The following is a 24,430-nucleotide window of genomic DNA, read 5'->3' as shown; positions in this document are numbered from 1 at the left end:
CCAATCCAAATTTTGGGTAAGGGGGCCCCATTCCACTTCCATGGGATGACCATGACACAGAATATATAAAGAACTCTTACAACTCAATAATCAAAAGACAAAGAACCCAATTTAAAAGTTGGCAAAGTCTCTAAATAGTCATGGTCTCCAAAGAATGTATACAAATAACAATAAGGGTATGAAGAAATGCTCAACAACTTCATATGCCCCTGAGGTTTGGAATTTTTTTTTGTTTGTTTGGTTGGCTTTGGGTTTTGTTCTTTTTTAGAGTTGTGGTTTTGCTATGTTGTCCCAGCTGGAATGTAGTAGCTACTCACAGGTGTGACCACCATGTGCTGTAACATCAAACTCTTTTTTTTTGAGATGGAGTCTGGCTCTGTCGCCCAGGCTGGAGTGCAATGGCGCAATCTCGGCTCACTGCAAGTTCCCCCTCCCAAGTTCACGCCATTCTCCTGCCTCAGCCTCCCGAGTAGCTGGGACTACAGGTGCCCGCCACTTCACCCAGCTAATTCTTTTTGTATTTTTAGTAGAGACGGGGTTTCACCGTGTTAGCCAGGATGGTCTCGATCTCCTGACCTCGTGATCCACCCGCCTCGGCCTCCCAAAGTGCTGGGATTACAGGCGTGAGCCACCGCGCCCGGCCAACATCAAACTCTTGGCTTCAAGAAATCCTCCTGCCCCAGTCTCTTGAATAGCTGCGATTATAGGGGTGCACTACTGTGCCTGGCTGAACATCTTTAGTCATTAGGGAAATTCAAAACAAAACAAAAATAAGATACCACTTCACACTCTCTAGGATGACTATAATCAAACAGACAAACAGTAGTCTTCCAAGAATGAGGAGAACTTGGAACTCTCGTACATTGCTATGAGAATGTAAAATTGTAAAGTTGCTTTGGAAAAAGTTTGGCAGTTCCTCAGATTACTTAAATGTAGAGTTTTAAACAATTCCAGCAATTCCATTCCTAGGTATATATCAAAGAAAAACAAAAATGGATGCCCACATAAAAATTTGTATTAAAATATTCGTAGCAGTATATTTACAATAACTAAAAAGTTGAAACAACTCAAACGTCCATCGTCTGACAAGCGGATCAATAAAATGTCATATATTCACACAATGGAATATTATGGGGCCATAAAGAGCAATGAAGTACTGACAAACATGGTACAATATGGATGAACCTTGAAAACATTACACTAAGTGCTAGAAACTAGCCAACAAAAGGCCACAAATTATATGATTCAATTTCTATGACATGTCTAGAATAGTCAATTCTACAGAGACAGAAAGTAGATGAGGGGTTACTTATGGCTAGAGAAAATGGGTACTGTGGGGTGAATAATTGTTAGGTATGGGGTTTCTTTTTGGAGTAAGAAAAATGTTCAAAAGTTGATTGTGGTACAGTTGCACAAATCTGAATATTTGTGCAACTAAAACCATTGATCACATACTTTACCTAGGTGAGCTGTACAGTATGAAAATAGTGTCTCAAAGTTATCATTATTATTATTATTTTTGAGACGGAGTCTCACACTTGTTGCCCAGGCTGGAGTAGAGTGGCGCGATCTCAGCTCACTGCAACCTCTGCCTCCCGGGTTCAAGCGATTCTCCTGCCTCAGCCTCCTGAGTAGCTGGGATTATAGGCACACACCACCACACCCGGCTAATTTTTGTATTTTTAGTAGAGACGGGGTTTCACCATGTTGGCCAGGCTGGTCTCGAACTCCTGACCTCAGGTGATCCACCTGCCTCGGCCTCCCAAAGTTCTGGGATTACAGACATGAGCCACCATGCCCAGCCTCAAAGTTATTTTTTTTTTAATGCAGTGGAGAAATTTTAGTCTTATTAGTAAATGGTGCTGGAAAAAATGGATATCCATAAACCAAAACAAATGAAGTTCAATCCACACATCCTTTCACTGTATACAAAAATTAACTTCAAATAGGTCCCAGTGATAAAGGCTTGGGGTGGGATGGGGGGAGTCAAACTGGGGAAGGAGGCAACAGCCGCTGAGACTATAAAGACATCAGAAGGGCTCTAAATGCAATAACAACCACAGACTCTCATCCGGAGAATATCTGAAATTTGCCCAAAGGTAAGAGTCAAACTTAAATAAACTTTTAGAAATAAACTTTTAGAAAATAAACTTTTCAATTTAAATAAACTTTTAGAAAAATAAACTTTAGAAAAATTATCTAAATCTAACTTTAGAAAAATCTATTAGTTTATTTTCTAAAATAAACTTTTAGAAAAATCAGTACTTCAGGCCTCTATTGAATCAGATTCTCCATGGGGAAGATTTGGTAGTCTTGCAATTTCATATGCATCCCATGTGAGCTTTGTCATTGGAGAAGTTTAGGAAATACTGCATATATATTTCATATAAAACACAACTAAAACTTCTCATGATCTATCTGGACCTTTAATGATTCCAACATGCTTTATGAAACTCATTTATATATGATAAGACTACACCACTTAGTGTTTAATAAACTAGGCTCTAGAGCTGGGCTGCTGAAATTCACATTCCATCACTGAACAAGTAAAATAATCTGTCTTCAACTGCATAATGGGAATAATAACAGCACCTAACATATTTGAGGGTAGAAATAAGGGTCTCCCTGAAGGAAACAGACACGTCTGGTTTAAAACATCAAGAAAGAAACAGGTCCTCTAATAGAAAACAGGAGTAGGCAGACCTCAGGCAGGCAGAGCAGAGATTCTCTCTGGATTTCGGTCTCTTGGATCTGCATTAGAGGACTCTAACACCCTCGGAACATTCTAAGTGGAAGTGGAAAGTACTGAAACCGGGCCAAAGAAAGATTTTCACCCCATCACTAATTTGACTACTTACTAACAATGAGTAAGAAACAGCAATGCCACACTGAGATGTGGATGTTGGGCAGTCCGCCACGGTGACTCACCATGCTTGTGGAGTCATGACCTTCACATTTGAGTATCAGCTAAATTTTAAATAGCTACATACAGGTCAGGAGATGTGCATGTGCCATGAATTGTTAAAACCATAAATACTAAATTTTCAAATACCAAGACTACCAGATAAAACCTCACTGCAACAAGCTGTATCCATTCCTGGTGGTTCTTGTATCTCCATCAACTATAGTCACCAGTGCATAAAATGATGCCAGTGATGAAGTATCTGAAGAAGTATAAGGACCTGTCTATTTCAACTCTACATTTCTCACCATGCATAACACAGGGATATGTACAGAGAAAAAAATGTCTATCCTGAATAAACAAAATGTGGCACATATACACCATGGAATACTATGCAGCCATAAAAAGGAATGAGATCATGTCCTTTGTGGGGACATGAATGAAACTAGAAGCCATCATCCTCAGCAAACTAACATGGGAACAGGAAACCAAACACTGCATGTTCTTACTCATAAGTGGGAGTTGAACATTGGGAACACGTAACACAGGGGAACAACACATACCAGGGCCTGTTGGGGGTGGGGGGTGAGGGGAGGGGACTTAGAGGATGAGTCAACAGGGGTAGCAAACCGCCATGGCGCACAAATACCTATGTAACAAACCTAAATGTTCTGCACATGCATCCCGGAACTTAAAGTAAAATAATAATAATAATAAAGAATGTCAATCAATGTTTGTCAAATGGTACAGTCGGTTAAAGCAGGCAGATCATACGCAAAGATTTCTAAAATTAAAATTCATTTGCCATATATATGAAATTAACCCGAACAGTATGGATATCTAGTCATTTTCACATGTGATATTGAATTTATTCTCACAGGCTAAAAGAAGTTAGGTGACTTTCGGTGGCTCACGCTTGTAATCCCAGCACTTTGGGAGGCCGAGGCGGGCGGATCACGAGGTCAGGAGATCGAGACCACGGTGAAACCCTGTCTCTACTAAAAATACAAAAAATTAGCCGGGCGTGGTGGCGGGCTCCTGTAGTCCCAGCTACTCGGAGAGGCTGAGGCAGGAGAATGGCGTGAACCTGGGAGGCGGAGCTTGCAGTGAGCCGAGATTGCGCCACTGCACTCCAGCCTGGGCGACAGAGCAAGACTCCGTCTCAAAAAAAAAAAAAAAAAAAAGAAGTTAGGTGACTTTCTAAGGTCACCCAGTTAATAAGCTGTGGAACCAGATGTAAGTCCAGATCTCTATAATTCTAAAAGCAGTGTTGCCTCTCAAAGAAATCATCTGAAAATAGCATTCAAACAAGAGAGACAGAATGTGTAGGCTGGATGGCAGAGTAGGACTGTATTTCCTGTAATCTAGTTTTATAAGAGGTGTAAGTTAAAGATCACTATAACTGTCACTTAAGCCCTTGGCTGTCTCCAGGGATGGCATCTTCAGAGTCACCTAGTGTTTCCAAAACCAAGAATAATATTTGATAAGTGACCATTGTGGAAAACACTTGGCTAGAACCATCAAACACACAATGGAGAAAGGCCACTGTGTCCTTGGAGCCCCTTCCCTGTGACACTGCCTTTTTCCACACCCTTCCATGGTGCTCATGCTACCCTGATCCTCTTTTCTAACGCCCACCCACAGGTATTCTGGTAACACTGAGATGTCAGTGACTGATCGCAACATAAAGGCATTAGTTATAATGCACCTCAGCCCTGATGGGGAATTTCAGAAGCCCCAGTAATCCTGAAGTCTGCATGTGAAGATCAGGTATGGGCTAGAACCTTCCTAAGGGTCCTGAAGTGACCACCTATTGATAGACACCTAGTCCTAAAAAGTTATAAACCCTGCTGTATCAGATAGACCTTTGGATGTGACTACTGTTGTGCAACTGCTTTTGAATTATGGTTTATAAAATTCTTATATAAAATAAACCTCTACAAAGGAATGACAATCCAGGAATACTTTAAGAGGTAAAATTGATTTAATTCTTTAAAAGAATTTTAAAACTGGCTTTGAATGTATGCATTCCACCTGAGTCAAAATATGCTTTTGATAGACATAAGTAAAACAGCCAAGGGAAAAACAGAGAGAGAATTTAAAGTATATCCAGGGCTTTCACAGCATTGCACAAGCTTCATTGACACACACAAAGAAGCAGCTTCACACTACAGAACAGGAACAATGAAAATCAAAGGCAAAGGAAAATGAACAAACAGGATAAAGCTAGGTGTTATTTCTTCCCCAGGAATATTTTTAGTTTATTACTTGTTGTTAAAGTTTACTGCATGCCATTATAATCCTGTACATATGTTCTTGACGATATTTGAATTGCCCTATTTCTGCAAAGTTTTTCAGGAGATTATTGTCATTATTATATGCATTTAGCAGAACGCTTTCTGTTACCTGCTGAATCAAGCTAAAGTCCTCAGTCTCATTCAAGGCCTGACAAAATAACTCCAACATCTTTCTCCAGCTTTGTCTCCACAACCCCCTCTGCCTGAAATGCCATTCCCCATCTATACCTGCCCAAATCATTCTCAAGACCTAGATCTAAAGCCAGCTCTCGCCAAGAATATTTCTCAGATTCCTCCAAGAGAAAAGGACAATCTCCTCACTCTTTTTAATTCCCACGCATTTTATCTATACACTCCCACAACTGGTTTATTTAAAACACCACAACTGGTCTTATGTAATAGTTATTTATGCACATCTTGTTTCTACTACTGCACATTAAGCTCCTTGAGGGAAGATACCATGTCTTCCCTGTCTTTGGAAACTTTGAATTATCTAGGAAAGAACAGGTCACATAGAAGGAGCTCAAAAATAAAACCAACCAACCCCAGTGAATAAATGAAAGCTTTACCCCTATAAATATTCCTGATGCAGAGAAAGGTGGAGCAGGTGTAGAGTGGGATCTTTGGAGCGGACATGGCATGGGACCAGAGAAAATGACTTTGCTGGTGGGGGAGGCAAGAGAAATATACAGACCTGACACTGTAACCAAAAATATTTGCTGCTGTGCAAGTTGATCAGCCAATGTTAGAACAGAGATGAGCTGATTGACTATCCTAGGTCAACAGTTTCTGTCAACAGGTTCCTATTTGCAGTCCCTGTTTCTTGTAAATGTTTAGTTATAAATCCTGTTAAAATGCTCATAAAGCTTCAGGACTAAAAAGGACCTTAAAGTTCATCTAGTCTAAGGGCCCATTCTATGCTTGAGAAGCCTGGGTGACATTCCTGTTAAGCGGTCATCACTTCTCTGCTGGGGTGTATCCAATAGTAAGCAGTCCTAAAAATAACCAGTAGATTCATACACCCTAATCCCTGGAACCTGTGAATATGGGGAGATATCACTCCCATGATTGTGTTGTGTTATATGACACAGTTAATCCTAAAAAGGGACAATTGTCTGGATGGATCTAACCTAATCCCTTGAGCCCTTTAAAGCAGAGAACTTTCTCCAGCTGGTGGCAGAAGGAAGGGTCAGAGAGATTCAAAGCACAAGAAGAATTCAACACTCCATTTCTGGCTTTGAAGATGGAGGGGACAGACCAAGGAATTCATTTGGGTTGGCCCCTGGTAGCTAAGAATGACCCCTGGCTCACAGCCAGCATGGAAGCAGGATGTCTGTCCTCCAACCTCACAGAACTGAACCTGCCAACAACCTGAATGAACCTAGAAGCAGATTTCCCCCCAGAGCCTCTAGATAAGGGCTTAGGCCAGCCATCATTTTGATTTCAGACTTGTGAGACCCTAAGCAGGGTAACCCGCTGAGCCTAACTGGACTTCTGACCCACACAACTGTAAGATAATAAAGGGTATTGTTTTAAGCTGCTAAGTTTAAATTGTGGGTGTTTGGCAGCAATCAAAAGCCTATATGCCTCCATTAATATGAAGTCACTGCCTCTTCCATCTTTGGAGAGCTTTGGTTAGTAGAAAGTTTTTGTTTCAATTCAACGAATTATTCCTTCCTGCAACATCCATTGATACTACTTCTATCACTTGGTTCACTCAGAGCAAATGTAATTCTTCTTCACATGACAGCCCATTAAGAATTAAAATCGGTTTTCTGCAGCTTTCTTTATACTGCATGGCCTCGAGAGCTTTTGCCGCCCTGTTCACCAACATATGAGCATGGCCTCATTTTTTCAGACGACTAATATAGTGAGGCACTCACAAAAAACACTGTGTCGATGCACCCCTTGCATTTCTGAATATCATGGGCCAGCTCTACCAGCTTCCTGCAGCTTGAAGCCTAAGTCCCACATACATTGATAATTTGTACTACAAGATGGATTACCTTCCAGCGTCCAGAGAGAAACTGTCTTGATATCTCCAGAGATGGAGATGGCTCCTCAGCCATTGTTTCATCATGACTGGTAGAAAAAAAAAATGACCCAAAAGAAGGCTAATTTTTCAATTCCAGACACCAACTTGAGATCCACCTCAACATATGAGTGGTTTATGAAGTTTATGAAAGAACATGCCCTCTGACAATGATGGAATAACTGGTACTGAACTAGCTCTCCCACAGTAAACAGCTATAAAACTGGGAGAAAATATATGAAACAACTCTTTTCAGACATTGAACAATAAATAGCACTACACTATGATCCTTGAAAGAATACAGAGTGGAGCAGCCAGGGCCCTAGGAATAATGGGGGCAGATGCGGAGCTAAGAAGCAATGAAGTAATAACTGGAACACAACATGAGCCTCTCAGTTGCCCTCACTTTCTACCTGGAGGCACTTTCCAGCCTTTAGTGCAGGAAGATGGAACCTAAGTAGAGAATAGTAGTCTGGCTGAGCCGAGGAGACTGAGATAAGAGTTTATTAGCCAGCATTTGCAGGCCATGATACCATAGTGGAGGGAGCAGCACAGGGAAATAACTCCACACATCTGCATAAGGGATTTCTGTACGTCTTCGTCTATTAAGTTGTGCATGTGCACAAGGTCTACCAGAGAATAGTTCTGAGAGACATAAGAGCACCTGCTGACCAAAGTAGATGGAGCTCATTGAAAATTCCAGGCATTCAATTGAGATCCCAGAATGTTTATACCCTGGGAGTAGTACCACTCTATCTTTCCAAGTTAAGTGTATTCTAGACCCACGTGTAATGAGTTGAAAAGTGGTCTTTCCAAAAATACGTCTAAGTTCAAAACTTCAACACCTGTGAATGTGACTTTATTTGAAAAGATTTTTTCTACAATGTAATCAAGTTTGGGACCTCATCATCCTGGAATAGCTGGGTGGGCCCTAAATCCAATAACAATACCCTTGCAAGAGACAGAAAAAGAGGATGGACACAGAGGAGAAAACCATGTGAAGATGAAGGCAGTGATTGAAGTTATGCATCCACAAGCCAAGGGGTGTCTACAGCCACCAGAAACTGGAAGAGACAAGGAATGATTCTCCCCTAGAGTCTTCCAATGGAGTGCAGCCCTGCCAACAGCATGATTCGGCCTCCAGAATAGTAAGAAAATAAATTTCTGTTGATTCAAGTCATAAAGTTTGTGGTAATTTATTAAGACAGTCCTAGGAAATGAACACACCACCCTAACAAAACTGGAAAAATCAAACATCAGGAGGGTCCAGCTGACCTTCTAGTAAATATGCTACCTGCCAAAATGAAGCTCAGTCTTTAACAGAAGACAGTAAAATCCAGACTCTCAACCTTGTAGCATTAGCCATGGCCAGTATAAAATTAAAAATAAAAAAATGCTTAGATATGCAAAGGAGCAAGAAAATGTGAACTGTAGCCAAAGAGAGAGAGAGAGATCTAGAGATGAAACATATGTTGGACTTTACAGACAAGACTATGTTTAAGAATTTAAAGAAAAAGAAACATACAGTGGATGAACAAAGAATCTTAGCACAAAAAAAGTAATAATAGAATGAAATGGAAATTCTATAACTGAAAATTACATAATCTGAAATGAAGTCTGCAAATATCTGAAATTTACAGACATTTTTCATTTAAGAAGCAAGGCACATTAGAAATATTGTAAGGTTTGGTATTCAAATTTTAGCTTCACAATTCACCAGTCATGGAATTTGGGGCAAGTTACAGTGGTAGATTAATTTTTTTCTGAACTACACAGCATCACACCTCCCAAGCCATTTCTTCTGGCTTTGCTTTTTGTCCCTGCCATAACCAAGGGTTCAAATGAAAGTAGCCATCTTAGAAATCTCGCATTCCATTCCAGAGTAGTTGGTCCAAGGTATGGTGGCACCTGACCTAAGCTTGGACAATTAGAGTCTTTCCGTCCTCATTTTTAAACAGAACTAAAAGAGAATAGGGTCAAGTTTCTCTCAGTCAGAGATTCCTCTATGCCTAATTAAATGATGCCGTCCTCTCAGGATACCTGATTGGCCTTATTGGCCTTACTCCAATTCTTCAATAGGGATTTCTTTTTTTTTAAGTTGACCTACTCTCTGTTAAAAAAAGAAAACCATCAAGTTGCATAGTTTGAAGAGAACTTGGTGTAAATGTTTTTATGTTACCTCTTCTTGCCGCTGAGGACAGTGAAGCACTCAAAAAACAAGTGGTTCTCTTCAACTGTCTCCTATTTTTCTACCAGAAACATTATACTTCCACTCATTATTCCCCCAAATGTCTATATCCTGTCTTGGCTTATGCTAATCTCTCCACCTAGAACTCCTTTCCTTCTTTTCTCTTATAAAAATTCCACGTATTCCTTTAATGCTTAGTCTAGAGATCATCTCCTCTGTGCAACTTTCCCTGGTTCTTCCAAGACAGAGTAATTCTCTTCCTCATATCTCTACTGTGGAATTTTTTAAACCTCCTTCAGAGTATGTAGTATCATATTACTGGCATTAAAGCTCATTCTGTTGATGTGTATCTTTCCCCAAAGTGTAAGCTGCTTTGTAGGAACAAGAATTGCATCTTTCTTCCTCTTTGAAGCTCTCACTGATCCTGCCTAGTGAAGATTTGCACATATAATGATTAATCAATATTGCATTAGTAGAAACTAACTTATCTCAAAAATTTAACTTATGAACATATTAGAACTACAAAAATGTATTAGAAGAACTGGAATTTCTTTCTGAGTAAAGATAAAAATCAATAGAGTTCTGGCTTTGAGTGCAGCTAGCACATAATAGGTAGACAACTAACACTTGTTAAATTGAATGACATGATCAGGTCCACAGCTGCTAATCAGAAAAATCCTTACAGATAAGGAAACTGAAGCCCAGAGAGGTTGGGCAAATTTCCTGAAGTCACAGAGCAAGTACTGGCAGGACTATCTTTCTATTAGATAAACTTCCTCCCATTCACACCTTTTCCATTGCATTACCGTAAAACCCAGCCTTTGCAACATTACATTTCAATGATTCTCTCTCCATCTCCCTTCTCCCTTTTTCCCCCATTTCAACCCCAATAAATACCTTGTATCTTTATGGAAAGGCTCCTCTTTAATCTCACTTTTCACAAGACTCTCAAGGTGCTGAGGGGGTACTCAGATTGCAAAACTTGAATATAAGGTTCACTGGAGGTGCATGGAGAGCTATTTTCTGCTGAATTCCATTAGTCATAGCCAAGGTTGGGGGAGACAGTTTTCATTTTTGTGAGTCACTGTTTATCTGTCTATAAATTTAGTAATGAAATGCCTATGCCACAGGGATGTGAAGAAATTTCATTTTTGCTTATAAAACCCTCAGGGCATGTTTGGATACAAAATGCAATAACACTGTAAAATATTGCCCTGATATTGCTATCTGCAAGCCTGGAACTCATTTCTGCATTATGAGAGGCAAAGAAGATTTGTAGGAAAGATGAGGAGATAGCTTTTCTCAAGTATTTAAATGAGGTTTTTCTTTAAATAGTCATTGTCTGCTAGTGTCCTCTTAGGAGCTGACAAAGAATTTTTGTCAGTGGCTCTAGAAATGTTCTATTTATCAGTGGTCAGGGTAATACTTTAGTAATGGTAAAAACAACTACAATTTATTAAACCCTACTACAAGACCACTTTCAACCATCGTTACCTTAAATCCTCACAATATCTTTGCAGAATACTTGTTAATAGTACTTTACAGATAAGGAAATGGAGGTTCAGAGAAGTTGAGCAAATTTCCTCAAGTCACAGAGGGGCAGAGCTGGGATTCACAACCAGATATTTATGACTCCAGATGCTTTTGCTTTTTCTACTAGTAGTCTACATAAGACCAAGTGACATAGATCTATAATCTACTATTTAAAGTCAGACTCTTCATTTTTATCTTCATTGTTATGGAAACATCTGGCAACTCCTCATTATCTTTAGAAAAAAAAAAAAAGGTTTGCAATAAATACAGATAGGGAAGGGACGCTCCCAGGACATGGAACAGATGCTGTTGGACGCCTCTCCTGGTTAGTGCTTTAGGAAAAAGTGTAGGCCTGTAATTGTAACCCAAAGAGACAAATTTAGGAGCGAAATGTGGGCACCCTTGACTGTGTAAAACCCTGAAGGTAATGGAATCACTCTCCTTCTTGTCCCTCTTAAAACCCTGCTAAATGTGAAAAACAAGGTATGAAAAGCTAAAACTTCACAAGGTCAAACTGAATAGGACAGAAGACATCAGTATGTGAAATCTTACAAAAAATGTAAAGGCACAAAGCAGATAGAGGAGTGGCAATTGGCTTAGCAGTGAAGGAGCCAGTAATGCTGCAGAAGAGAATGCTAATGGGAAAGAAGCCTTTGGAGAAATAACTGGAGTCACCCAGGCAAAAGCACATGGATGTACACGAGAGACCCAAAGATGCCTGGTCAGGCCCCCAGCTGCCTCTTCTCAACCCTGAGCAGCCAGGCAAGGACCACCTCAGTCCACGCAACTCCCACGAGAAATCTTGAAGTTGGTCCCCGGAAGGAATTAAACCAAAAAGCCTTTGGAAAAAACAAGCAGAGCTCAGGCAAGGCTGAAGCACAAGGGCTGAAAATAGAAATAATAAGAGACAGCCATTACTACGGACATCTTGCCATGCTCCAAAAAAACCAGCAGCCTGGCAGACAAGCAAGGGGATTATGATTGCAAAGAAACCAAATAACCTCAGGTAAAAGACTTCTAATTTCTGCTGTGGGAGATTTTCCAACAAAACGGGCAACTTGCTGCCAGACCACCCTATAGGGAGGCTTATCAGAAGAAAAGCTATGCCCACCCAGAGGTCCTGATCGGGCCTTTAATCATTGAATTCTTATTGGTTAATGCTAAATGTGAATAAGCAGGAAAAAAAAATCACTAGATATGTAAAAATGGACTCTCACATGAAATGGAGAGACCAAAATAAGACAGCAGAACTCTGGAAGATATAAAAGAAACAATCAATTTAAAATTAGCTGTTTAAAAATATAATTAATGTCTTCAGAAAGATAAGAGAACATAATGTGTCCTATGAACAAGAACAAGACGCTATGGGAAGGTAAAATCCAGAAAATAAGAAAGAATGTTTGTTGAAACATTAATAGCTACACATTTTGATGCAGTAGAACTGTTGAAAGCTAAAGTTGGGGGGATCATTTAGAAGGTAGATCTAAAAGACAAAGAGGAGAGAAAGATAAAAGCAGTTAATTCAAGACATACATCTAATAACGCCTGTAAAAAAGAAAAAAAAATGAGAGAAAAAAAAGAAGAAAAATTTATCAAATAAATAATGCTAGAAATGTTCCCATAAATGAAGCATATGAGTTTCAAGATTGTAAGGGCCCACCAAGTGACCTAGCACGATAAATGAAAACACCATGTTAAATTATAGCAAACTGATATCCCAAAGCCCAGGGATTAGTGGATGATCTTCCAGTCTGCAGAGAGAAAAAAGCAATTCACATTCAAAGAACAAGAATCAAATTGGCATCACACAGTGAAACAAGCTTTCAAAAGTAAAAGAAAATGATTTTAACAGAAAATTCTCTATCCAGTCAACCTATTCATCAAATGGAAGGCCAGACTAAGTCTATTTTTTGATGTACAATGATCAAAATATGTTCCTCCCAACCACTTTTGTCAAGAAGCTATTGGGAGTTGTGCTCTTGCAAATAAGCGTGACAGAGACAACTAGCTATTCATCAGAAATTATAATCTTTGTTCCATCCACAAAACTTTCCTTGGGTACCTGCTACCCAGCCAGGGACTACTCTTCCTAGCCCTCTTTGTGTCTGGGTTTGGCCATACAACTGGGTGTAGCAATATTCCACAATAGGATGGGGCAGACGTGAGTTGTGTTATTTCTGAGCCAAAGTGATTAAGAAGCAGAGGTGTCTCCTATATTCACTCTTTCTCCATCCTCCAGCTAAAAGCAGAGAACTCCAATGCTCTTGGGAAATAGCCATAAAATAGAAGGAGAGAGAGAAGAGAAATGTAAGTGGGAATAAAATACTGTTGTGTTATGTCACCAGAATGCTGGAGTTTATTTATGACAGCAGTGTTACCCTAACATGGTAGCTAGTCTTAAAGGTGGCTGCCAACTAGTTCTTCCCTCCCTCTGTCCACATACTGCTCCTCACATCAAAAGATGTCTAATTTCCTCCCCTGGAATCTATGCTTGCCATAGTGATTTTCTTGAACAAATATGGCAAAAGTGGTGTTCTAGGTCTTCCAAAGTCAGATAATAAGAAGCCTTGCAGATTTCCTCAGGGCATTTTAAAACGTTCACTCTTGAGATGCTCCACCACAAAACTGAGCTGCTGTGCTGTGAAAAGTCCAAGCCACGTGGAGAGGCCATATGCATAGTTGCTCTGTTTGGCTGATCAAGCTGAGCTCCCAGCCAACAACCAGCACCATCCCCCAGCTGTGTGAGGGAGCCACCATCACTGTGCAGAACATTCAAGCCCCAAGATGACTGCAGACGTGCCAGCACCCCAAGTCACTAGCACACGGCACAGAAGAACAACACAGTTAACCCACCGAATGGTGGAAATCAGAAACTGCTTCACGCCATCGAGTTTTAGGGTGATTTGTTACGCAGCAATAAGTAACTAGAACACTTACGTAATATGGCAAGGCAGTAAATTAAGAAAAGGAAGACATGGAGTCCAGGAAAAAAGAACAAATTTTATGGAGAATCCCAGGAAAAGAGCCGTGCAGCAGGCCCAGAGAATGACTGGTCACTTCTGGAATGGAAGAGAGGGTATCTAGAGAGAAAAAGCTTTAGGAAAAACATGAAATTCATGAGTTATCCAATATATGTGAACATTTAGAAAAATTGGATGGAATGCCTGAGACAATCATGAAAATGAAAAACAAGGCAAGTATTTGCCCCAGGAAAATAAAAATTAATTTAAAAATGCAATAATTAGGCCGGGCGCAGTGGCTCACGCTTGTAATCCCAGCACTTTGGGAGGCCGAGGCAGGCAGATCACAAGGTCAGGAGATCGAGACCACGGTGAAACCCCGTCTCTACTAAAAATACAAAAAATTAGCCGGGCCTGGTGGCGGGCGCCTGTAGTCCCAGCTACTCGGAGAGGCTGAGGCAGGAGAATGGCGTGAACCCGGGAGGTGGAGCTTGCAGTGAGCCGAGATCGCGCCACTGCACTCCAGCCTAGGGGACAGAGCGAGACTCCGTCTCAAAAAAAAAAAAAAAAAATGCAATAATTATAAACAACTTGATTCATAAATAATCAAAAATAACATGGTTACAAAAATGTAAATGCTGGTGAATTAGAAAGTGTGAGACAATAAGATTAAGAGGTTGGGGCAGGAAATAAGGAGGGAAAGGATGTGCCAGAGCTAAATAGAAACAGAGGTAAATATCGGAAAAAATATCAAAAAGAGTACATAATTATCTCTGGAAAGAGGAACCAGGTACGGGAGGAGTAGGTCACAGTGCTACCACTTCCGTTGTAAGCAGAGCAGGGACATAGAATCTCTAGGCTACCCCACTTGCTTAACTGTCAGCTCCACCACTTATTAGGTCTTTGAACTCAGGCAACTAAATTAACCTCTTCGTGTCCCAGTGTCCCATCTGTAAGACAGAGACAATACTACTAAGTTGCTGTGATTATTAAATGAGTGCAGATGTATAAAACATTTAGAACTGTGCCTGACACATGTGAGCACATGCCATGTGTTTTCTACTAGTACATCCAGCCTTTTAGCCCCATTTGATTTTAATCCAGGTGCAAGAACTACTTTGAGAAAAACGAAAGTTAACTTAAAAAATTAAAAATTCTAAAATTAACTCAGAAATTAGAGACTTGCTTGCAAGCCTTTCTCATATTCTAGACTGCGAGTGTAGGTCCATAGAAAAAGTTTGATGCAATTTCTTTATTTTTCAAGTGAGCATGATACCCTGTCTCACAGGGCAGCAAGGAGAATCAAATCTGTTAATACATTTGCAATAACTAAAACAACTCCAGACATGTAATAAGGGCCGAAATGTAAGTCCCCAACCCACTACCCAAATTACAGAACATTTTATCAACAAAAAATACAATCAATGAAGAAAAGTTAAAGCATTAGGATTACTTGGCAAGGGTAAGAAAAGTTTGAGGGACAGAATTAATAACTGTCAAATTATCTACATAGAGAAGCTGTTTGACTGCTGTCCATCTTTACGGAAAGGGATAGAAGAAAGTACTCCAGGTTTGAGATAAAGGAAGACTTTGGTCTTGTGAAGGAGCATTAAACATACAAATGGATTATGAAAGGAGGCATTAAAAACCCCTTTGTGGGAGTTTTAAAAGCAGAATTTGATTCTGTGGTTTAGGATGAGTTTCCAGTGCTCCTGGCAACACAGGAGACATGGACAACAAGATTTCTCCTGTCAGAATCCATGATTCACTAAACATAAATATTTGCCCATGTATGTGGGGCTTCCAAGGGACGTGCCAACCCTGGTTCTTTAATGAGGCAGAATCTCATTAAAAAATGCAATTTCAGAACATTTTATCAACAAAACAATATATAACCAATGAAGAAAAGTTAAAAGCATTAGGATTATTTGGCAAGGGTAAGAAAATGGCTGACACCATAGTCAGCCATTCAGCGCCCTCTGCCCAAGCCCCACGATGTGCCTGCTTTTCCTTCACTCCTCATCTTTTCTCTAGTTTCATCCTTTAACTCCATGCCCTGACTTTAGTCTCTGCCCCCCACCCTTCCTAGATTCAGCTCTGTTCACCACCTCCTTATGGGCACTGAGACCTTGGCAATTCTCTATGACTCCCATGCCTTCAAGGTGAGACTTTTGCATTTCGGTTAGTAGACTAGATCATTAGAAGGTGAAACAAGGGAAATTTCCAAGTCAGTGTAAAACAAATGAATACATTAAAGGGTGTGTGTGAGCATTGACTTAGTTGGGAAATAAGTGAGCTGAAGTGGAATTTGAAAGTCCCTCTAAGTGAACTACTTTAGAGGTATAGAATGCATCTCTAGATACAGTAAGTGCAACTGCTTATATGTCAGACTCCAGTTCTATTTCTGGCCCAGCACTAATTCTGTCCCTCTCCCTATACTTCCCTCCATATTCCCCATCCCACCCCTTTCTCCACCCCCAGAAGAGTTGATTTGATCACAGAAGAGTTGATTTGAGTTGGTCATTTTCCACCCAGAACGCTGATTATTCATGAACATCATGTAAAAGGTTATATGCGTGAACGTAGGCAGGTCTTTTCCTACGTGCTTCCAAGTGGCTGGATGTGTAGGCTGAGTGGGGACCTGAAAGCCCCAGCCTGTGAGATGCCTCAGAGTGGTGGTAGGCGAGGTGTCAGACCCTATGAGCAGGCAGACAGGAGAAGGGCAACATGAGCAAGTCCCTGTACGATTAGGAACATGTCATCTTTTGGAACTCAGGATGGCAGCCCGAGTTCATGAAAACTTCGTGAAATTATTGTAAATAAAGGCATAAGTGTGAAATATAAAAACCCATGTCTGGAATACTATTGTTCAAAGGGCAGCTGTCAGAGCAGAGGTAAATGTACAGTGACAGGCTGGGAAGGCTTCAGAATTGGTACATTTACAGAACACTATTGTTTGCATAGGGAACGTCAGCAACAGAAGAAATAGATCCGATTTTAACAACAGATTTCGGTCCTATAATGAGAAGAGGGATTAAGGAAAAAAGGAAAGAGAAAACACTGTCATCCAGGAAACACTGTCAGTCCTGCTCAGGTTAAAGGAAAAATTAGAACAACTTCAGGAGCAAGTCAAAAATTTTAAACATACTTGGGCTAGCCTGAAAAACATAAGGTAGCAAGAGAAAACTAGAGAACTGGAGACATATCCCGCAGCTGCGAACAGCAGAGGCGATAGAAAGTAAAGCTTCTAGTGACAGTAAAGTAGAATAAGATAAAGTCAGACAACTAAATAGCTGAGAAAAGGCAAGATTTTGGACAAGAGTGTATAAGAAATATAAATTGTTTCCTCTGAGTCCCCAAGATCTCAGCCTATGAAGCAACAACTGCTGTTTCAATGCAGAAATCTATTGAAGACAGGGGCTCTTTCCATACATTTGTATTGGAGGAGTTAAAATTGTAATTGTTGGTTTAAATGTCTAGAAGCTAGTGGGGTACCTAATAAAGATATTCACTGAATTTAAAAATATTACATACACGGCTTCCACTTTGAATTTCTGAATCCTTTATACTTGATTTTGAGACTGCTTTAATAAAAAAAAATCAAATGCAGTTAAAATTGCATTATCAATTCTGAAAAGGTATATGAAAATTAGGGTGTTTACATATCATATAGCAGGGTATACTTAGGAATCTCAAGTGTACTGATGATCTAAAACCAGTTTCTGACATTAACCACACAATCTTCCATGGCATTCTCTAGGTAGAGATCAGTAAAACTATGGCCAGAGCCACATGAGTAGTTGAAATAATTAAAGCTCCTTTTAAGCACAATGCATTTGGGTAGAATTCACATATAAATTGTGGATGTTAATCATTTTATTAACAAGGTACTATTTTGAGTGTGTGTTTTAGCTAGGAATTATCTTACAAATATCCCAGAGCAAAATAAAATTACTCATTTTCAGATGTTTAAATCCCTTACAGGTATATCTTGGGGCAGCATAATTGGGGAAAAAAAATCTATTTTCAACTAACTAAAAAGATATGCATTGAAATGTTCCATTATAATTCCCATACTAATATCTCCTGCCAACATATAGAATAGCCCATTAAATTCACAACAGTTCAGATAAAGAATACACTCAACACTACCGAGGATAAGGTTGTTAAAAAATTAATCTAATACACTGAGCCCTTCTCCCCTAAGAATATAAACTCCAGCTTACGGTACACCTTCAACCAATGGAGAGAAAAGGAGGTTTTCATATATATTACATTTCATTAGTCTCTTCAATTCTCCATCATTTCCTGATTTTTTAAAGAAACCTAACTGAATTATTTCATATAAAGACTCTACTTATATTTCACAGTACCGGTTTTTCATGCACACTTAAACAAATTGATAATAACCTCCTTCATTTGCAGAAAATAGACCATAGTTTACAACTTGAAGTTTATTTACTTGAATTTTGTGATGAGACAACTTCAGTATTTAGACAATCAAGAATTCTTCCCCTAGAGCAATCTGTAAGAAAGGTGGCTATTTTAATACTTGGAAAATCAAATATGAAGTTTGCTTAATAAAATAAGACTCTTCAAATTTACCCACAAAAAAAGTATGCTAGAAATGCCATCATTTGATCAATACAGGAGTTCTCGAATTCCATAGGAAAAAATGTAACAGGCAGTAGGTGAGAAATTTTTATTTTTTTAATTATAAATTCTGAAATAAACACTGAAAAGACAAAGTCCATTAGTTTATCTCCTTGATTCCTAGTGGAATTGATGTCCTAATTATTGGATAAATATAGATTTAAAATAGACATGACATGATTTCAGGTCATCAGTTACTTTTTTAATCCTAGCCTTTAGATTTTAAAAATAATAATAATCTGGCTCATGAAATGCTATATCCTTTAAAAGAGCACATGTACTTTAAATTAAACAATATGTTACCAAGAAGGAATATTCTGATTATTTAGAACAAATGTACTTGACAAACATCAATTTCTGATTGTCTTCTAAGTGCCTGAAATTATCAAAACACCGATTTCAAATCATAATATTCATATTCATAAAATAGTATTGCTGATTTCTCTTGGTGAGTTCTACAAGACACTAGATTTCCTTCTTTTTTAATTAAAAACAAACGTTTTGCTTTGTGTACTAGATTGAGTGGTGTTTGCTAAGCATTGCATTTTACCAACATAGCCTGGCTTAATACTGACAGGTATTTCTTTTTATGACAAATATATACATATATTATAAAATCACAGACTATAGGGTTGGAAGGTACCACCTTAGACATTATATTCATATCTTTTGGAAAGTATACTATGCAGAGAAATATGAATGTAGAAATTTATTGTGGTACAATGCTTTGTCAAAATATCAAATAAAAAAGGAAGCACTAGTACTCATAGCTTTAACATAATATTTTTTACTTGATATTTAAAGTAAGATGGGCTAATTATAAAAACTCGGAAAGCATGAAGGGAACAAAGCTATGCTACCCATAATCTTACCTCACAAAGATTTTCTCTTATGCCTAGAGCAAAAAGTTCAATTCACCCAAATACCCAGGGAATTTGGGTAGGGAAATATTTAAATATATTTCAGTATATTTTCTTTTGTTCTATTTTTTGTGGGTTTTTTACATAGTTGATATTCTTAACCCAGTATTCAAATCTTGATAAATTTTGAAGTGGTTTCCAAGCCTCTTCTCTCTTCCCCCCCTGCCAGCTTTCTCTCCCATTCTCTATTCCCATTAGAATGTGACAGCTCAATCCGTATGACAAAGTGTCCGTATTTGTCCACCCTTGTCCACTATTGCTCTGAAGAAAAGTGCGAGCCAGCGGTGTTAGTGCACATCACCCTGAAAACATTGTTATGGAAACAAATATCTCCCACTCCTCAGCTCACCTCCAAAATCAGGTGAAAAAACAGGGAACTTTACCCCAAATATTTTACCAATTCTTTTCTTGAATTTGTCCCTATTATACTAATTTTTGTGGTATCACTGAGGTTTATGTTCATTTGTAAGAAAGAGTACCCTTAATTGGAGAAACTGTAGTTGCTTGTCCATAGAATTTCATTTTAAAGTGTAAGATACAATATAAACAGACCCAGATACAATATAAACAGACCCGTCTACTAAAAGTGCCAGGACAACGTATTATAAATGGATAACAGTTTTGTCTTAAGTCAAATCTACTTTTCAAAATGGTTTAATGACATTCATCTTAATTCAAGAAGAATCTGTGAGAAAAATAAATTTCAAGGTGCTTCGGTTCCCTCCCTCACGAGGGAAGTTCATTGTGTCATAGTTCCAATGACAACCATGAAAATTATAAGAAATACCAGGAAGATTAAGATACCAGTTAGGTAAACAGCCAAAAATATCAGAAAACATGCTGAAGAGCTAATTCACAAAAGAATAAATACAACTGGTAAATAGATATGTTTCTTTAATACTGAGACTAATTGGTCATAAAATAAATACAAGTTTAAAACAGAAAATCCAAGTTTCTCCCTATTAAGTAAAAATTTTAAATTTTTAGCTGACAATTTCCATGACCTTGCTAAAACTGATAAACTCCTAGTACTTGTGAAATTTGCAAATTTGTAAGACTAGGAAAAATGTTAGGCATGTGACATAAAACATTTTGCCTACTTGATCAAGTGAGGTTAGAAGTAACCTCAGTTCTATGAGTTTATTTTAAGAAATAATCTCAAAAAAGGAAAAAGGCCACATGCACCAAAACAATCAAGTAAAATCAGAATTAGTACAAATGCCCAGCAATAAAAGAATAAAGTTAAAACACTGCACATCTTCAGTGGAACACTCAGCATCCCTTGAAAGAATCATTGTAAATACCACCAAATAGTATGTGTTTTAGAAAAAACAGACAATAAGATCATAGGTGTAACATGACTCTAAGTATCCAAAAGATAACTCTATAGTCATGTTTGTGTTTACTGAATTGTAATATATCATTTTCAAAAGGAAACCATTATATATATGGTTCCCACTACATATAGTATACATATATAGTAGATGTATGTGTGTGTGTGTGTACATATATATAATTATATATATACATATCTTGAGGTCAGAAGTACGAGACCAGCCTGGCCAACATGGTGAAACCCCATCTCTACTAGAAATATAAAAATTAGCCAGGCTTGGTGGCGCATGCCTATAGTACCAGCTACTCGGGAGTCTGAGGCAGGAGAATCGCCTGAACCCAGGAGTTGGAGGTTGCAGTGAGCTGAGATCACGGCACTGCACTCCGGCCTGGGTGACAGAGTGAGACTCCGTCTCAAAAAAAATTAAAATTAAAATTAAAAAAAAAAAAGATAATGCAATGGTCAGTCTCACACATTGCTGGTGGTAGAATGAATGGCATAAATTTTAGGGATTAATCCTCAGAAGATATTGACATTGACCCAAAGAGACAAATTTAAATTCAGAAAAACAAGCCTTCAGTATAGAACATCACCGCAGCATCATTCGACATGTAGAAAAACTGAATAGCACCTAAATGTCCAACAGCTGGGTAATACATATGCAAACTGTGATGCGTATACTTACTTAGAACAGTATTACATGGCCACTAAAAAAGATGCTTACAAAAGTAATAACACAAGGGAATGAGTTAGCTATAATTGTAAATGAAAAAGAAGGGCATAAAATGGTACACAAACAGCATCATTACAATTCTTTTTTTAAAACACTATGCATAAAACAAAGAAATATATCAAAATTTTACTCATTTATATTTGGGTAACAAGATTATGGTTAACTTTTCTTTCTCTTTTTTTTCTTTTATTCTTTATCTTCTGATGAATTTTAAATGACCCCATTTCTCATTGTAATCCTTAAATTGTTAAAACAGGCCAGGTGCAATGGCTCACACCTGTAATCCCAGTGCTTCGGGAGGTCGAAGAGGGTGGATCACCTGAGGTCAGGAGTTTGAGACCAGCCTGGCTGACATGGTGAAACCCCGTCCCTACTAAAACTCCAAAAAAAAAAATAGCTGGGCATGGTGGCACACGCCTGTAATCCCAGCTACTTGGGAGGCTGAGGCAGGAGAATCGCTTGCACCTGGGAGGCAGAGGTTGCGGGGAGCTGAGATCATGCCACTGCACTCCAGCCTGGGCAACAGAGTGAGACTCCAACTCGAAAAAAAATAGTTAAAACAGCAAGAATACTTGTTATGCCATTGAAAATTTCTGGCATAAAATGCATAAGCAGGTTTGCATCTCGGTTAAAAATAATAATAATATCTTACAGTATTATGCTTTTAACTTTCCAAAGTACCTTTTAATCTTCTTAGTCTTAAAACATCTCTCCAATGCAGATAAAGGCATTTTGTCATACTTTTTAATTTGTATTTTTAGAGATAGGGCCTCACTATGTTGTCCAGGTTGGACTCTACCTCCTGGCTCAGGGGATCTTCCTGCCTCAGCCTCCAGAGTAGCTGGGACTGTAGGTGCACTCCACCACAGCCAGCTATTTTGTCATCTTTTTAAATTCAACATATATACTGAGGACATCTTGCAATAGATGCTGTAGTGTGTACAGAGAACACGAGATAATAAGCCATGGTTCCTGAAGCTGAATTGCTCACAGCCTAGAGGAAACAAATGAAGAAACAGACACTGGTGACAACAACCACAGAGGAGCGACATGGGAAGGACTAAAACTGCCCCAGGGAGCAGGGACAGCTGAGCCTGGGCTTGAAGTGGGAGTGGGAGTTTGACAGCTGGAAAAGAGGAGGAAGACAGAAGAGGTGCTGTCTTCATCTATCCACAATCTAGAGCTTGAGAAAGACGAGTTAGCAGGGCAGATGGCCTGCAGGGAGGGCCAACCCTGGTGTGCACACGGGAGAAAGTGGGGACATAAAAGACATGCAGGGTCCAAATATCAAGTGATACCCAGCTCTAGTCAGGGCTGGGACTAGAACCCAGATCTAACCAACAACGCTTTCTCCACCAACGGCAGGGAAAAATAATTAAATTATAATTTTAAAAAAAACCCACCTGGATTAATGTCTCAGCTCTGTAAGGATCATCTTGCTGAGCCTGCTTCTTATCTGAAGAAAGCCTTCCTCCCACGTTGGAGGGAACAAAGAAATAATGGATGTAATCATAAAGTCCTTTTCAAACTCCAGAAACATAAGGTACCACTGACACTCTTCTTCGCAGTATTGAGGGCACCACAGCCTTTATTTTGAAGGTTGTATAGCTCATGGCAAATTTCCCTGCAGCACCATGGTTCTCAAACTTTGAAGTACGTTAGAAACACCGGGAGAGCTTTTACAACGTTCTGCTGCCCAGGTGCATTACCCATTAAATCAGAAACTCTGGAGGTGTGGTCCACGCAGGGAGCCATTTAAAACTTCCCCAGATGATTCCAATGTTCAGCCAAGTTACCCAAAGTATGGTCCAAGGACCATCAGCATCACCTGGGTCTTGGTAGAATCTTGGGCCTCACTCAGACCTGCTGTATGAGAATCTTCGACTTAACAAGCTTTCCAGGTGGTTGGTGTACAGATTAAAGTTTGAGGAGCACTGTTTTAGATAGAGTTAGCATTCTCCAAGTTCCTACTCTGTATTGTCTTTCAGGATGCAGTGGGAAATTAATCCTAGCCTCACCCTCAATGACTCGCTCTGTACTAAGCAGGACATGCCGGTGCACAGTGCTCTGGAGGTTACTGAGGAGGGGCACCTTTGGCTGAGAGGGCGGAGACAGTGAGTGGAGATCAGGGAAGGCTTTCTGAAGGTGGAGAAGTGGGAATGGAACAGAGCTCAGTGTGGGCAATGCTACATTTTAGAAGCAGCAAGCTTGCGCTTTGGAGGTTTCATGTTTCAGGAGGAGGTCCAGATTGATGACATAATATGTGTGAAAATGCTCTACAAACTGTAAATCATTATGCAAATGGGTATTTGCATTATCCCTCACAAGTCCTAGTGGGTCTTTCTCATAACAGAGTCTTCAGGGAATTAAACTCTTAATTGTAGCTAAAGGAAGTCATCAAATCCAGATGGGTGTTCAGCTAGGTGCTCAAGTCCTTGCAAATGATGAAAATAACTCCAGGCAGCACAATCCAATTTATACCCTCCTCTGCTCAGGATAGCTGACAAGGGGAACCATACATCCTGTTGTGCCTAAGACCATCATAGTTATTCCCGTCATCTGTGCACAATTTGTAACGGTGCCTCCACTCATTCTCAAAAGCTTGGATGATTAAAATATACAGTCACATTATGTTGGACACAATAGTGCTTCAAAAAATGCAAATGATATTTCTCCATTTTCAGGAGATGGCTCAGGGCTGCCCCTAGCAAGAAGTATCCAGGCTTGTGTGGAGTCAGCCCCAAATCTGTATTTTCTTTGCTTTTTGGGGACACTCTTAGGAGGCCCAGACATTCTGCATGTTCCACACCAGTGTCCTTCATTCCTCATCCATGCAGGCGTGAGTGAGGAGCTGCAGAGGCTTCCGGGTGTGCAAT

Source organism: Symphalangus syndactylus, chromosome 18, assembly GCF_028878055.3.
Source record: "Symphalangus syndactylus isolate Jambi chromosome 18, NHGRI_mSymSyn1-v2.1_pri, whole genome shotgun sequence".
NCBI lineage: Eukaryota > Metazoa > Chordata > Mammalia > Primates > Hylobatidae > Symphalangus > Symphalangus syndactylus.
This window is presented reverse-complemented; position numbering follows the sequence as displayed.